General features: G+C 37.9%; 1 protein-coding gene across 1 annotated transcript in view; it reads left to right on the plus strand.

Annotated features, from left to right (window-relative positions):
• Positions 1–2,946: 2,946 nt before the first annotated feature.
• The window catches only part of LOC145692660 (protein spinster homolog 1), a 66,471-nt gene continuing 55,418 nt past the window's right edge, over positions 2,947–13,999 (plus strand). Inside the window, exon 1 of the mRNA XM_081768032.1 lies at positions 2,947–3,279. The gene's annotated coding sequence lies outside the window, so the exon portion shown is untranslated. The remainder of the gene's footprint in view (positions 3,280–13,999) is intronic.

The raw sequence follows: 13,999 nt of genomic DNA on the forward strand, positions 1-13,999 counted from the left end.
AAGGAATTGTGTACAATTTTACATTCTGAGTTGACTGATTCTATGTAATTTTAATTTTTTTCAACAAAATTCCTTTGAGGTATTATTCAGTTTGTATATATTATTAGTATGTCTCAGGAACTTTGTGCAATATATTTATTTCTATTTAGAAATGATGCTGAATACTTTGCAGTAAATTTGATTTTTGAATTAGATTTGATTATTATTCTATAAAACTCGCCTATGGACACCTCTGAACCGAAATTATTGTTACGAATGGATTGGTGTTGTATTATCATCCTGTCTCAATAACAATGAGACTCAATAACAATGTTAATTAGTTTACACTATTGCAGAGTGTTTACACTATGACACTTCATGACTGTTCATAACAAGGATGTGATCGATGCAATCAAATATTAGGCTATATACGAAACGTCCTTTACAGCCAAGCGTCCTTACACCGTAACATCCGTACACCGAAATATCCTACACCGAAACACCCTACACCAAAACATCCTAGACCTGTCTCTGCCATCAGCTTGTTGCATAGAAAGGAGTAATCTAGAGCCACTAAATTTGACGGATAGATCTTCACCAGATCTATTTATAATTCTGTATGAGGCCCTCTTTTTCGAATTTCTGGACGGGTGGTTCCAATATACACATAAAGGGAGATGATAAATACCCGGGATGCCGGACATTAGTGTCAAAATCATAGTTTTCTAATTTGCTAAGATAAATAGTAAGATTCGTATTTATCTTAGCCGTTAAAATCAATTTTATTGCCGTCATCGTCATCGTTTAAAACACCCGCCTGTATAGTTTTCGGGGTCAGTAATCCCCGGTGAACGTCTTAATGACATTTGAATCCAAGTTTCGGGGAGAAGGGACATATCAACTGGTCCGGAAACTGACAAGAGCAACACCGAAAACGTTGCTATTCGGTGTTTATATATTTCACTCGTATTGAAAGAAGGATGAAAATGAATGTTAGAACCACAAAAGCCACGGTAATTGGAGCGAAGTGGTCGGTATCAAATATAGAAGTAGGAAGGGAGAAAAATGGAACAGGTGATTAGTTTTCGATACCTGGGTAGTATGATATTAAAGTGATTATATGAAATGTGAACATGAAATAAAAGCAACGACAGGGATGGCGAAAGAAGCCTTTAGGGAGAAGAAAAATCTATTTTGTGGGACCTTGAATAAGGAGTTGAGAAAAAGACTCATAAAATGCTTTGTGTGGAATATTGTACTGTATGGGGCACATTACTCAAAAATGATAACAAACGCCTGAAAGTTTTTGAAATGTGGGTGTGGAGAAGAATGGAGCGAATCAGCTGGTTCGAACAGAAAACGAATAAGAGGATGTTGGAAATGGAAGGGGAGAAAAGAACAAAAGAATAATAAATAAAGAACAGTAAAGGGTATCACACGAATTTTCAATTTCGTCCGGTAGATGTCAACCGCTGGACGCTGTTTGCTACCATCTAACGGCACGATCTGTAACATTCTATAATTATACATCTTTTTGAATAGTACAAAATGGCATATACATGACCACGGTTACAGTCACATTTGCCCGTGATAAATTTGGAAGGAAAATGAAGGGTAAGAAGGAGGTAAGAATGCATTTTTTCTACTGTATACATATGCCTGGTTTTCACATTGAAAATTTAGCAACGTCAAGACCGAGGTGTATGCGGAACATAATGAAGGCATTGATTGTAGGTTTGTCCAGTTTTGGCACAGTAGAGTCATTTCAGATTTTTTGTGGGGGGGGGGGGAACGGTGGCTCAGTGGTAGAGCGTTCACCTCTGGCGCATGGGGTCCTTGGCTCGATCCCAGCTCACGCCAAGTGAAATGAAATGAAATGAAATCTATAGTTTTACGTCCCACATTTATGCCGGTTAGGCTAAAGGAGACGGTGATGATGAGAAATGAATGAAATGGTGGAATGAAGAAAGTGGGAGAACCCCGAGAAAACCCACGAGAACGGTGTTTGTCCACCACAAAGTCCACACGGCGCGAGCTGGGATCGAACTAGGAACCTCAGAACGCTCTACCACTGAGCCACCGCGCCTCCCTCACGCCAAGGGAGCTTTGTGATGGACAAACACCGTGCATGTGGTTTTTATTGGGGTTTTCCCGTTGCCTTCCACTTTCTTCATTTCACCACTTCATTCATTTCTCATCATTACTGTCTTCTTTAGCCTAGCCGGCAGCCGTGGGACGCAAAACTTCAAGATTTCATTTCATTTCAAACTTAGCGGGTAGGAGGAGAAATTGGCTTCCCCTACTTTCTCCAAAATAACGCCCGATTAGTTTAGCACCGAGAATGCATAAGACCTGAATTTTCTGTTTACAATGGAATCGAAACCCTTTAATTATGTTTCTATTCGAAGCTTAGTACCCTTACCAGGAGCAGAAGAACCCTGAAGCAGGTGGACAGAAAGCCTGCATGTTAGCAATTTGCCGCCGAATGATACTGATATCCAATGGGCTACGTACTTTTAAAATAATTGATAGGATACGTTATGCCGGAAAGTAACAATATGAAACCAACGGTTCTGAATGAAGGTCTTTTCACGTAACTACTAAAAGAACGAACTTTATTGTTCGAACTGGTTAAGCAACACTGCAATAAATATCATTACCCACGCAATAGGTAAAGTTACAAGAAAATTTTCCATTTTCCGTTTCTCGTTCTTGAAATGATAACAGAACCCTTCCATTCCAATGTCAAGTGTAGCGACGATCTCCTACACCTTCCGCTAACAGCAGGGGCTTCCCTCGCCCTGCAGGCGTTGATTCAACCAACTTCTTGCAAAGTTTCCCAGTGTTTGATTAGGTAAGCGAAAAGGAGTCCTTGCACATTTCTTTTCCCCTGTCCTTCAGCAATTTTACCCATCGTGCATCAGCAGGTGAAAAAGAACCGCAATTTCCATGAAACTTCAAGTTTTCCACGGGTAATGTTTTTCGGAATGGACAGGTTTGTTCAGTCAGTCTATTAGTGGCTCCCGTCTTGGTCAGTTCGCGGTGTACGAGTTTGGAGCACAAGAGCGGCAGTGGTTTGTTGATGTCTGACGTAGGTGTGATTGTGTGTGTAGTGTTGCACCTTCGCTGGAGCAGGTGACTGGCTCCGATTGGCTGTTGACTTCCGAGCCACGGCGCTGCATTCAAGGATTGTTACGATAGACATACTCTCCCTGGACAAGCAAACGCGTTAATTTTTCGTTCCCAAGAAGAATTGCTCAACTTTTCTTTTATACTGCATGACAAAGATATTTTAATAAGGTATGTAAAAGTACATTTTATTTAAAACTTACGTTTCTATAATTACCTACCGATTAATATTATAACAAATTTTGTTCAATATGACTAGCCGGGAATTGAACACCAAGACACTGCTCTGGAAAGATCTTTTATTTTTTTTCTGTGTGTAGTGAGCCATAAGTTTCCATATCCATTGTAGTGACTAAAATCTTATATGGAACGCAATTCAGCAGTTCAATGATACACTGTATAGTACTCACCTCTGAAGTATAAGGTCGCGTATTCGACTCCTATTTGCGCTATTCAAGATTAGCAGTAAATCAATATTGCTTGGGAGTTTTATTTTCGAAATTTTTAAGTTTCCTATCATTTTAGAATTTTGTTAAATATATATATATCTTGATTTTTATGTGCGGTGCGAGGAGCCCAGTGGGTCAATGATAGTAATTATCTCTCGTGCTTGGGTCTGGTTCGATCTCGGTTTTACAGAGAATGTAGGCTTTATGGGAAGGTTCTAGAATGCTGGTCCGTTCTTATAGATGAAGGTGCGTTACTAGGCAGGTTGGTTCCTTTCTTTGTCAAAGCTGAATACTCAATTCATATAGTGGCGTGGGAGTCCCGGTTCGATTCCCGGAAAGAGCTCATGTGGTTCGAATTTCACGATAATCAGTAGGTCCCGTCTCATACAGCCTCGCTGCTGAAAGGGACAATAAAATCAACTCAATTCATATAGTAGGGGGCACGATAGCTTAGCGGTAGAGCGTTTATTTACCTCTGGTCCTTGAAGTCCCTGTTTCGATCCCAGCTCGCGCAAATGGGCTTTGTGGTAAACAGTGTTCGTGGGATTTTTTGGGGTTTTACCCTTTTGCCCCACACAATTCATTCCACCATTGCATTCATTTCTCATCATTGTATCTTTTAGCCTAGCCGGCATAAACGTGGGACGTGAAACTGAAATATTTCATTTTTTCAATTCGTATAGTAGTACCGAGCGAGTGATAACGTGTGAAGGGGGGGTTAGTAGCCAGGTTGATTACTTTCTTTGTTACAACTCAATGGATATGGACTAGTGTTCTACAACCGTGCCGGCTTTATGGTGGACAAACACCACGTGTGTGGGTTTTCTCCAAGTTTTTCCTTCCTCCTCTCTTCATTCCACTATTATTCGTTTATTACAATCATAGTTTCCCTTAGCCTTGCAGCAAAATTTTAAAACTTGAAAGAAAGGAACAGTGGCGGCTTATGAAGAAATCACATTGGTAGCGGTTCTCCCTACAAGATAAGTGTAGAAACCTTAAGTGTTTCCATAATGTATTCTAGAATTAGAAGATTAAATTAGGTTTCTTCATTTATTTTTTATTTTATTTATTTATTTTTACCGAAGTGACTTTTCTCAAAAAAAAAAAAAAAAAAACGTTCCTGACTGAAATTCCATTGACGCGAGTTGTATATAACCAAAATATCAGTGCATCTCACCTCTAAATGAAAGTGAAATCGATTAAGGTTAGCGTCCCTTTCAGCAGTGAGGCTATATGAGAAGTGAATCTATACGTTAATGTGGGATCCGAGCCACATCAGCTCTCACCGGGAACCTAATCCTAGTCTCTCACATCGAAGTCACATACCACAAACATTTGCAAACAAGACAAAATTAACTTATATTTTCACAGTTAATTCAAGTCTCAATTTAGGTAGGCGTAGACGACTTGGATTAGATTCCTGCCGGAGCTCATGTGGTGGTTTGGATTCCACGTTAAGCTGCAGGCCCATGTACTCTCGCTGCTGAAAGGGACGCTAACCTGAAAATAAAATAGGGATTCAGATAAAATCGGCCGTCTACCCTCTTCCTGTTGCATATGAACTTAAAATGGCAAGAGTTTACTTTGTGCCGCCCAGTGACTGTTAACCCGCGCCGAAAGTCATTAAGCACAAAAGGAACTCTTACCGAGAACAGAACCAAACCAACCCCTGCGGGGCTTCTAATCCGTTCCTACTATTACTACTACTACTACTCAGGCCGGTAGCCAGCCAAAAAAATCAAGGGGGGCCGATCCAACCATATCATAGTTCATCACCATATTATAGTTTATTTGCAAGCCTACCATGAAAATTTTGGGGGGCCAGTAAAAATTTAGGGGGGCGGGCGGCCCACCCTAGCTCCCCGTGGATACGGGCCTGCTACTACTACTTACACTATGGATCAGTATAGTCGGCACAAAGTAAACTCTTACCAAATAAAATAGTTGTTTTAAACAACTCCTTTCTTTAAATAAAAATGAGAAGCCGTACTGAAAGTAGAAAATATAGTTTCAAGATAATTACTTTATTATGCCATTGTGCTTACAGGAACTGAAGAAATATCCTCAGTTGGCTTGACTGAATACGGAATTCGAATCCCGACTACAAAGAAAGAACACCTACGTCTCTACGTCCAATCGCTAATTATCAAAATATAATTATTTCGTCACCAACAATGTTTTCAGAAAACAAATCGAAAGCTTCAAAGCTATAACTAAATTATAATAAATAAATAAATAGGTCTATTAATATAAACAACGACCATGTATTTACACAGATTTTGACTAGCTTTGGTTGGCTGGTTCCGTTGGAATTTACTGCCCCTTACTGAAACTATTAGACCTTGACCTACAGATTAACATGAAATCCGTACTATATGACCTCCCGCGTGGCGCTGGGAATCTAATTCAAATTTCGAAGATGCGTACACTAATTACAGAGATAGGAGAGAGCTCTTTTTCACAGACTTCTTTATAAACGCTTTCTCGTTAAGATCTTAGGCTACACCGTTATTCAAAAACTCTTGTATTGGCCAAGGTTATAAGTGGGTTCTATGGGTTTTACAGGTAACAAAAACTCCCAGAGGGTTCTTCAAAACAGCTTACTGAGCTAAAAATAGTTTAGTACACAACAACAGAATACTTCAAAACAAGTTAAACTGTGTAGGGACATTTTTTTTTTTTTTTTTTTTTCAGATCATTTCGAAATAACCCGATTTAACTCTAGAGGTAAAGTTTGTTAATCTTACGACGATAAATTCGCAATCTATTCCAAATGTTTTCTCATTTGTATTAGAAACATTAGTACGTATTCATATGAATAATAAAGAACCTTGTCTGTAACAGGCAACGGACCATTTGGAATACTCAAGGTTTATTTTGTAATGGACAAATATTATACAGCCACACCCGCACACACAAAAATAATAATAAAAAATAAATAAAGATAATAGTATACATGAGAACCCCCTGATCTGCGTTTCTTCTGTGTTCTATTACCACTTCTACATGAAATACCATAAAGTTTCTACGTAGTGCAATAGTAAGAAGTATCCATGTGCACAATACATGCGATATGCGTTAAATCCCCCCCTTACACACACACATAGTCATAGATAAAGTACAAGGGCACTACACATGCAGATATAAAGTGCAGGTACGTTCTTTTTTTTCGTATTAGTCGATAAGTAAATAAAAGTCGCTTTGTTACCCCCTTTGTAAGTTCGTACATACTCAATGAATAATCCCTAAAAGCATGAGCGTCCTGCTCCTTCGGGAATTGAAGCAGCTTTATGTATACTATATCCTAAATAAAAGTTCTTTGCAGTAGACACCAGGGTATGGATTCGAGATATTTTGTTACTAATAATCCAAATGTCGAAATTCCAGGACGATTCACTGTCAATTTTTCTATGGCCGAAAAATATGTTCTCCCTATCCAAAATCGTTCAGGTTTTTCACCTATAAAAAAACTGACACAGTCCATCGTGCTGGGATTTCGATATTTGGATTCTAACAAAGTACCTCGAATCCATGCCCTGAGGTTCGCTGCACAGTACTTCTATTTGTTGGGGAGTGTGGCTGAAAAGATCTGTGCTTAGTAGCAAACTTTTGGGAAAAATAAGGTGAATGCAAGGGATGGTTTGTAAGGTAAAGTACTCTATGCGTAATTGAAATGTTACAGTAGGATGTACAGCAAGGTGACCAGAATTTTCACTTGCGAAAACGGGACGCATACGACTCGGCTACGGGGGGGAGGGCATCTGACTTCCAGATCGCATTTTGGGACTCAGCAGTTTTCTCAATTTACAAAATACACAAGTAAGAGTGATAACACACCCTTTGTAACTTTACGTGTACCACACAACAAATAATAGTTCTACCGATTGCAAGTTCTACCCACTAGTTCTTTTAACTAGTTGAACACTTAGAATTCCCACTTACCTTCTAATTCCCACTTGAACCACGAACACTCAATTCCCATTTGAAAATTCAGAAGTTCTAGACACGGCTGGACTTTGGCAACGAGTGTTGGTACGGAAGAGAGTAGAATTTGCATTGACGATTTATATTTTGAATAATAATTACGGGACACCTAGGTCATTTTTACTTAAAAACGGGACATTTAGGCGTCCCGTTCGAGAATCAGAGAAAAACGGGACAACGGTTGGAAAAAAGGGACTGTCCCGGCTAAAACGGGACGTCTGGTCACCTTGATGTACAGAAATCTTTTAAGTTTTACGTCCCACGGTTATGCCGGTTAGGCTAAAGGAGACGGTGATAATGAGAGATGAGTGAAATGGTGGAATGAAGAAAGTGGGAGGAAACGGGAGAACCCCGAGAAAACCCACGAGCACGGTGTTTGTCCACCACAAAGTTCACTTGGCGGGGGCTGGGATCGAACCCGGGACCCCAAGCACCAGAGGTGAACGCTCTACCACTGAGCCACCGCGCGCCCCTCCTTGATGTACAGAGAATAATATTGAAACATTTATTAGTAAACCAGCAAATTTATATGCAGAAAGAACGCAAACTTTAATTCATACATCTCCTTTAGCCTAACCGGCATAACCGTGGGACGTAAAACTCAGATTTCATTTTCAACTTTAATTCATACAAGAAACGCACGTTTTGAGGAAGATTGTACGCAGGTTGGACGAGAGCACGCAAGGTGAAGATTATTGGATATGTTTAAAGGTGGACTGGGAGAATTAAAGAAATGTTTCACAAACCATATGGGGCCAAACAGTGGCGGATCCAGGATATGAACAAGGGAGGGGCTAAGCCATAGTTTGTCGTTTATCTAGAGTAGAGCAGGATTGAAGCCCATTTTATCCAGTGTATACCTGAGCGTCAAAGGGGGCTATAGCCCCCCCTTGGATCCACCACTGGGGCCACAGATTGCGCTCCCTGGTAAATACGGTCTTCTTTTCTTGTCTCAATAGGTCAAATAGTTTGTAAAGGGGAAAAGCGGTCCACAGACAGCAAAAAGCTAGCTAAAAGAGGCTGTGTAAAGTTTAGGAAGAATCTCCAAACTCTGGGTCGTTCTGCATAATTTACCGGAGTTGTATCTCCAAGTAGAAACAGGGACCGCGGTGGCTCAGTTCACCTCTGGTGCCCGGGGTCCTTGGCTCGATCCCAGCTCGCTCCAAGTGATCTTTGTGGTGGACAAACACCGTGTGCATGGGTTTCCTCGGAGTTCTCCCGTTTCCTCCCACTTACTTCATTCCTCCATTTCAGTCTCCTTTAGCCTAGCCGGCATAATAGTGAGACGTAAAGTTGGATTTTCCATGACAAAAAATACTGCATTCAATAACACGTGGGGAGATTTGATAATCAATAAGTATTCAATTTTTTGCCATCATATTTAGTTACGCAGCTTGTGAATACAATAACTAGTTTATGCACATATCGTTGTCTCTGGAGGATTTATCATTTACACAAGTCATGTTGTGTTCTACCCAAAGCCGGTTCTGTCGCATTTGCCTGGTGCAGAGAGTAGGGCCATTTAAGCCAGTTATCGAGGGTGGAAATCTGTCAATACTGGAATTAAATAAAAACCTTTCTTTTTCTTTTCTTTTTCTTTTCTTTTTCTTTTTTTTTAACTAGTTGCGTTTTTTTTTACGAACTAACTATTGTGACATTCAATAGGTTTTAGAAAAAAAAATGTTATTTCTTGCTGCAGTCACTTAAAAATGCACATAACTAATTTTGTGCTGTTTTAACAAGGAAGACTTTGGAAGTGATAGTTGTCTTTTGAGGTAATGACAAGTGGCTCTCCTTGGTTTCATTACTTTAAGGCAAATATTTCTCTTTAAGAAGTTCAAGCTCAAGGGATATTGCATGCTATAACTGACAAGAATAACGTTGCAGATTATGTAGTTTTCTTTTTCCACGTTTTGAACATGAGAACGACAGATTATCACTGGAGGCTCTATCGAACAGCTGCTTTCGGATCTTAATGTTGACTATACGTTCATTACGATAAGGATATACTTTATTATTATTATTATTATTATTATTATTATTATTATTATTATTATTATTATTATTATTATTAAAAAGAAGGAACAAATAATGTCTTTAATTAGCACTTGTTTTATGTGTATGTGGCTTCGATTATCGATGGGAGAGAGATTTTTTGGTGTTAATTCAGTACTGTAAAGCACATAAGAAATTATGCAAAGATTATCATCATAAACAGGACGGGATTTAGAAGAGGTGCACCGGTGCACGTTCACCCCCGCTTAGTTGAAAATATACAGTATCTAAAATGCGAAACTAGCAGTGAAAATAGCCACACTTTCCTGAACTTTTGCAGTCTTGTTTCCGTTTGGGGTTTAAAAGAAAGCGGAATTTTGTAAAAGCTATAGTTTGTCTATTTTCTGAAGGTTGAAGGAAAAGGATTCACAAACAGTATTCCTCATTCACACCACACATCCCTAAAGGCATTTTTAAAAAATCTAATTTAATTCAAATGTACCAGTAGTTATTAGTGCATCCTCGTCAGAAAATCCTGGATCCGACCCTAATCATAGGTATTCTGCCATTATTGACAAGTTACTTCCCACAAATTAAGACGTTTCTATGTATCACTCTCTTCAGCGAAGCTATAGACCCTACGTCTTGATGTAGTAATTTTCTGTTTGAATGCCATCCCTATATTGTAATCTTTTTTGCCCCTCCACTTTTCCTTTCCACTATACGTTTTATGATGTCCTTTATGATAGTTTCTTCTTAGCCATGCCCCAACCAAAGGCGCAGATCCTGGAGGGCTGGGGGATCGAGCCCCCAATGCTCATATGGGGTCCACGTGTATTTTTTATCAGTATGTATTTTTGTTATATGTATTTCTTATGAATATACAATATTTGGCATAATTTGAATTCAATTTGTCTTAAAAATCTTTTTATATGCCTTCTTAGACACTTGTCTCCAACCAAACATGTATCTGATTGTTTCTCCCCCCTCCGAAACTCAGAAAAATCTGCGACCGTGGCCCCGACCAACTTTTGTTCTCTTTTCGCCACTTAAATTTGTTCTTTTCTCCCCTTCTATTTCGTACATTCTCTAATTTTGTCTTCCCACTCGACCAAACACAATTTGTCAGTTCAACTTCACGCTTATATTTCGATACCCTCTACCTTCCCTTTTGTAGCTTTCACGTACTCCCATATGTTTGCCGCGTAGGGTATAATATTGCACACGAAACATTTTAAAAATATTTTCTTTAACTCGTTTTAAACATCAGTCTTCCTCTTTCATACGCGATTCTTTCGCAGTTTCAATACCTTCTTTTTTTCTAAACAATTCATATCTGTATTCCGCTCCAGAAAGTAGCTGACAATAATCTCTCTCTCTGTGTGTGTGTGTGTGCCTGTTTGGAATTTTTTTCAGTTTTGAGCCCTCCGTTCGATAAAGCATTAAAAACTGAGAAAATGATGGATTTTTTTCGCATCACTCTTACCGTTCCCGAAATATTGGCCAAAAATGGCCGATTTCCGGAAATTTAAGGAGTCATATTTTGGGAACCATAAGTTATAGAGAGATGATATTAAGAGAGCGTTCTCAACGTTTTTTTTTTTTTTTTTTTTTTTTTAAAGTTTAATTTTTAAATCTTTGTGAAAATTGCCATCTTGCTTCCGGATGCTATTTCTTAACACGTCCAAGAGATTGTTCATTGAAATAAATTGAATTTAGAAAAGTTCTCAGAAGAAATTTCGTATTTCGTGAACAATATCGCAGGCAAATCCACGTTGTATGATTCATGGTAGTACTACCGGTTTTTAAATTCGTACAGCGGAGTACAATAAAAAGAAAGAGTGTGCAAGGTCATTGCTTCTCTCAGAATAAGAAATCTCGTTCCACTTGTACCTACAATTTCCTTCCCTTTTTTTTTCAATTTAGAATAGAAATTTTGGAAGGGATTCCCAGTGAGCAACCATTGCTTGGAATATCCAATTTTATCCTGGTGATTGACCACGATTTTTTTTCAATGTTGATTTCCTGTAAACAAAACCTGTTCATTTTGAGACTTCTTAGAAAGGCTTATTGAAGGAGCCGCAATTTGCGAGTTGTTGAAACATTTACCTTTAGGGTAGCGGTTTAATTAACGTAAAAGCTACTGATGACACTTCTCAGGTCGTTTGGACTTTCCACCATCTCCAATGGACAAACAATACAAACAAGTGACCATTACTTTTGTTTCTATATTCTTCAGAAAAATATATAGTCTATATCAAGTTTCTTTCTTTCCGCGTGATGACGCAATACAAATGACGTTTGCAAGCATATGTGTGATAGCGTACACATGCTTGTCTGAAACTTCGCTGGAGGAAATAATCACGCACGCGTAGGTCTGAGGTGGGGGAAGCTTGTTGGTTTGAGTAACTATTACCTCGAACTTGGCCTATAAACGCATTCCCATTCATTTTGTAGTAATTGTCTTGTGGCAAATAGTATGTAAAGGAATACGTGTGTAGTTATTTATATATATATATATTATATATATATATATATATATATATATATATATATATATATATATATATATATATATATATATATATATATATATATATATATATATATATATAATATGTGTGTGTGTGTGAATGCACATGTCTTTTTCAAGTGGCCTTGGAATTACTTACCTTGTTCCTTTTGCAGTCAGCAGAACATTTGACATACTGTATAATGTCCGCTCCTCTATGTTGGTAACATTTAATTGTTTGTTAGTAAAAATATTTTTGTTTATTTATTTAATTAATTCTCGAGTTGTATAGATAAGAGTTGGTTTATTTACCAACCATAAATGGGAATCAACGTTTTTGCTTTATGTGGAGCAGAGGTTGCTTTAAGAAAGCAGTGACCGCTCCATGAAATTGATTTGTTCTGACACGGCTAAATTTCATTAATAGGCGCAGGAACCTGCGGTTCTCTTAAATCCTTTTTTCCCGGTAGGCCTATTGTCGTTTATGATAATAAGCTCCCACTGTCTCCAATGTTTCGAAGTAGTTTTCATACTCATATTTGTACAAAACTATTTTCTAGCTGTTTAGGGGAGACTGGGGTATTCACGAACACTTAAGCTTTGATTTTGTACAACTCATTTGTTTTTAGAGATAAAATTAAGATTTCTTGTGTACAGAAAGCTTGGAGTTTTTCCTGTTTACTAAAGTGCAGAGGAAAGTCAAAAGTAACATTTTTCAACAAATCACTGAGATGTTTTAAGAATGCACCTATGTTCGGGATTGCCCCAGTGGTCGGGTTAATCCCAAACACATTGTTTACTTTAAACTTTTCTTTACGAAAGAAGCGAAATGCATTAAAATACATTAAAATTATACCGTAATTTGGTATTTCAATCTTTAATAAGAATTATATTTACAAATATATCCTAAATTAATGAAAAGCATGACCAGATCTCGTAATCTTTGAACCTATTACAAATGAAAGCAAGTGAATGAAATAGGCTAAACAAGATGTATTCTTGTGAAACAAATTAAGAAATAACGGTGCATTAAGTAAAATATTCATTAAAATGAGAACATTAGTTGGAATTATAGAAATCAGATATACACGTTAATGTTTTGCTTCCAAGGACAGTATTCCTTATTAGTTCAGTGTTCAAATGCGGTTAACTGGCTGAACAAAATTGGCTAATTGCTAATGGACGCTACTAGGCTAAATAAATTTGTAAAACAGTCTGTGAATCACACACACACAAAAATTGCAGCCTATGATGAAGGATCAGACATCTAAAATAAGGTTACAGATTATAGAATAATGAAGTAGGCTACTAATGGCCTAAAATAATAAATATAGCAAACTATTCTAATTAATAAAGCTAATAACGCTTATTACCAAGACATGATCTACTTATCAAACCAATTTCATTAATTTATTACTTACTTTTCAATAAAAATGAACTATTTAAAAAAAATCTTTAATTTATTTCATACTATGGGGCAATCCTGAACACTCCGGGGTAATGGCAAACATTCTGTTTGGCATTTCCCCATGAGACACCATTTTATTGTTAAAGTTGAAACTAATTGTTGACCGCATACAGGCTAGTAAGATTAGAAAGAACTAATGCTCAAATATAGGGGAATATATAACCTTATCTGTAACAATACAGATAAGAACCAACTTACTTTGCCTAGATTGTTGAATCAACGTTATAAGTGAATTGACAAAAACAACAAAACGTTTTCTTCCTGACAATCCACTCAACTGACTGTCACCAAATTTATGCTACACTTTTCCAGGTCTCTCCGCTAGCGTGCAGCAAAATAATCTGTTTTCTAACAAGTTTCCTTGGGCGTAAACTTGGGTGTTCGGCATTACCTTAGTGTTCGCGAATACCCCGGTTTCCCCTTTAAAAAAAGTTAGTATCCGGTACTATCCATGAAATATTAGAAAAAAAATATATTTATACG

Source organism: Thermobia domestica, chromosome 8 (genome assembly GCF_964235325.1).
Source record: "Thermobia domestica chromosome 8, izTheDome1.hap1.1, whole genome shotgun sequence".
NCBI classification, from domain to species: Eukaryota; Metazoa; Arthropoda; class Insecta; order Zygentoma; family Lepismatidae; genus Thermobia; species Thermobia domestica.